We start from the raw sequence: 4008 nt of genomic DNA, 5'->3' as shown, positions 1-4008 counted from the left end.
GCTGTCAGTGAGGTGTGAAGTGTGTAGGTCTGCTTCTGAAGAAGTGGCTGTAAGGTGTGTGCTCCGTGAGGTGGCTGTAAGGTGTGTGCTCCGTGAGGTGGCTGTAAGGTGTGTCTGGGCTCTTCTGAAACTTGGGGGTATATTGGCTTCGGTTCATTTGCATATGTCACTACGTAATCTGTGAGGGTAACGATTGGTCCTAAGTTGATCCAGAGGTGTTTAAGTGGGAGTGATTGATCTTATCTGGGGAGGTTACAATGATGAATTGGCCCTGTCCAATCTCTGCTAAAAACTGTCAATATCTAATTGTTTTATGATGGGAACAGTCACAAAGTTATTCTTTAGGGATTCGATTGTAAACTAAATGGTCATTAAAACATCTGGACAAACTCTCCTCTGGACTTTCTGGGTCAAGTTTGTGAACTTATTTGAATTCCGATACAAAGGTCAATTTCTTAATTATAAAAGTATATCGTTATATTACACTGACTTGACTTGTGTGGTGGTGAAATAAAATAAAAAGTAAATTCATTTATGATCCTTAACTCACCAACATAAGACTAAGGAAATTACCTTTGACAAATGTCTGTATGCTTTCTTTCAGGCTAAAAATAAAAATGTATATGTACACATTAGTAAAACTATAATAAAGATAACAGACTCGTAAGCAGGAGGGTTTTATGGTTTTAGCAAACCCTCCCCACTCCCTATAATAAGGATAACAGACTCGTAAGTAAGTATGGTTCTAGCAAACCCTCCCCACTCCCTATAATAAGGATAACAGACTCGTAAGTAAGTATGGTTCTAGCAAACCCTCCCCACTCCCTATAATAAGGATAACAGACTCGTAAGTAAGTATGGTTCTAGCAAACCCTCCCCACTTCCTATAATAAGGATAACAGACTCGTAAGCAGGAGGGTTTTATGGTCTAGCAAACCCTCCCCACTCCCTATAATAAGGATAACAGACTCGTAAGAAGGAGGGTTTATGGTCTAGCAAACCCTCCCCACTCCCTATAATAAGGATAACAGACTCATAAGAAGGAGGGTTTTATGGTCTAGCAAACCCTCCCCACTCCCTATAATAAGGATTCAGACTCGTAAGCAGGAGGGTTTTATGGTTCTAGCAACCCCTCCCCACTCCCTAAAATAAGGATAACAGACTCGTAAGCAGGAGGGTTTTATGGTTCTAGCAACCCCTCCCCACTCCCTTTTTTACAGTATTATTATCAAAATTAGGAAATGCAAGGAGCAATTGGTACCATGATGGCTATGCGAAAAGAATCCCCTTCAATAAGGGGATCAATAAATTATGACTTAAATATCATAAATTTGTATGTGTTTTGAGCTTCTTTTTTTTATATTTTATTGCAGAAAGCAACACATTAAGTTCAGTTATCTTTGTAATACGGGAGAATATAAAACCAGGAGCATAAGGAGACAAGTATAAATATAGGAGTCTGTCGGCCAAAACGGAAGTGTGGCATATATCTTACTGAAATTGAAAATATTGGTAGGACAAAAGGTCCGTCATCCTCCGTTAAGTTTATGCAGAATGTAATTCTATATAAAATCAGGATTGTTTCATTATTATTATTTGGGTTTAAAAGTTCTTTTGATGTTTGTTATAATTCTTGATTTTGTGTATAATTGTTTCAACACTATTTTTATGGTAGAACTTTGGTTGTATTAATAGGTTATGTTATTAATATATACAAATGAACTGATAGACACACAAGTGATAGTAATAATATCCCTTCCAGACTATCATCTCAGGGCATACAATTAACTAGCAGGGTGTTGGTCTATCTCTATGGTATTGGAGAGTATAAATAAACAGTATAGATACTGTGATACACTCATTATACAGTACCTACTTACCTGTCATTTTCTGGCGACTGCAGATCTGAAATGAGTATCAGTATTAGGAATTAAATATCACAAGCATTTGATTATTCATTACTCAACACAATCAACCACAAAACCATAAATTCACTGTGCAGAACCTCATTTTTAAAAATTGATTTATGGTCTATAAATATATTACAAAAAATAGCATTAGGGGACCATATTACAATAAAAAACTAGAAAATTGATACAAGAAAAAAATAAACATTAGTTGGCAAGTAAAGTAAAGGCCTGCCACCTGAGCCCTGTACCATGGACCTATACAATGTACCACACCCTAAAAGGCCTGCCACCTGAGCCCTGTACCATAGACCTACACAATGTACCACACCCTAATTTGATTATTAATATCAATTTGTTATTATTTTGCAATGTATTTGTATGTTGCATGCTAATTTCAAGATGTTGACAGCTTCACAGAGAGCTTTGACCAATCATAATTATTCTGTTGTTGAATTTATAGATCAAGCATATCAAAATAAGATTGATTAACAATACGTTCTTTGATGAAATATAAACTGTTCTATTTACAATGGATAGAGAACTATCTCTTATTTTTAAGTTTGTTGATAATACATTGCCGACCATAATGAATATCTTTTGTTTGTGTGATCAAAGTACGGTGGCCTGTAAGTGTCACAGCAACTTATATATAAATATCATGACAGTATTTATGCAGATATTGTTCAGTGTATCAGCTTTTATTCTTCACTAATAATAAAAGACATGTTGTTTTAAAGATTAGTTAAATAAGTCATTTACCTTATCAATCGTTTACATGTATGAATTTAGTATTTTTTTCTAATTCTGTTTAAAGACATTCTTTTTTTTATAAATGTTGAAATAAAAAAAAAATGTAGCTAAAATCCATTCTATAATATCACATTTAAAGTTAGTTTAACCATAATAATACAACTAATATTTTATGAGACTCACCACTCTCTGGTTCAGGTTTAGTTTCCTGTTCCACTACTTGTGTTTGAAATTCATCACTAAGAGTATCTGATGAATCCGATGGTAATTGCTTTGTCACTTCTGGTCAATAAAAACATCCAGAAAAGACAGTTATGTGTATGTTGAACAGTATATTAAAGGCCAGCTTAAGACTGCTTTGGATTTTGTTTATATAATTATGTTTAAATATGTTCATCATTTTCTATTGTTGAACTTTGCAATTGACTTGACTTGTGTCACTGTTGAGTGTGACGAAATAAAAAGTAAATTAATTTATGATCCTTAACTCACCGCTCTCTGCTTCAAGTTTTCTTTCCTGTTCCGCAATCATCACTTTCTTCATTTGTGTTTTTAATTCCTCATTAACAGTAACTGGTGAATCTGATGCTAATAGCTTTGTTAATTCTGTTCAACAAAAATACAAAAAAGACAGTTATACATTACACATTAATGACAAAGCTTTTTATTTTGTATGAGTGACACACAAATAAATGACTGTTTATGTTCATCATTTTCATTTTGGAGAGTAACATAACTATACATTTTATGTTCATTTTGGAGAGTAACATAACTATACATTTTATGTTCATTTTGGAGAGTAACATAACTATACATTTTATGTTCATTTTGGAGAGTAACATAACTATACATTTTATGTTCATTTTGGAGAGTAACATAACTATACATTTTATGTTCATTTTGGAGAGTAACATAACTATACATTTTCATCTAAAATGTATACAGTTTGAATAACTCAAAATGTGCTACAGTTATTATTATAATATGTCTATTAAGTTTTATTTTAAAATGTAACCACTAATAGATGATTAACCTCTGGAATCAACCAGTGGATCCTACCTTGTTGACTGCCTTGGATATCAGACTGTGGTAATGCAGAGGTCACTGAACCATCTTGCACATCTGTGAAAAAAGTAGTTTTTATTGGAATCTTGTGAAATAATAGAATTTTGCATGTTTTGTCCAAGTATTATTTCTTATTTCACTGCCATTGTCATTAGTATTATTTTAATAAGATGGGAAGTTGTGGCAGATGGCAATAAATTATTAATTATTTAATATACACAAACATTTACTTCATTGAAGCATTAGTCCCAGCTATGTGCATATATGCATTTAAGAAATGTGC

The 4008-nt window shown here is 33.2% G+C and overlaps 1 long non-coding RNA gene across 1 annotated transcript; it reads right to left on the bottom strand.

Moving 5' to 3' along the window:
* Positions 1–1880: 1880 nt before the first annotated feature.
* Positions 1881–3787, bottom strand: LOC140047287 (uncharacterized). The gene is made up of 4 exons (XR_011844920.1): positions 3720–3787; positions 3153–3266; positions 2844–2942; positions 1881–1905 (listed from the first exon to the last, which is right to left on the bottom strand). It is a non-coding gene; the product is annotated as an uncharacterized lncRNA (long non-coding RNA).
* Between the last annotated feature and the right edge of the window lie 221 nt (positions 3788–4008).

This window comes from Antedon mediterranea, chromosome 4 (genome assembly GCF_964355755.1).
Source record: "Antedon mediterranea chromosome 4, ecAntMedi1.1, whole genome shotgun sequence".
Classification (NCBI taxonomy): domain Eukaryota; kingdom Metazoa; phylum Echinodermata; class Crinoidea; order Comatulida; family Antedonidae; genus Antedon; species Antedon mediterranea.
This window is presented reverse-complemented; position numbering and strand designations above follow the sequence as displayed.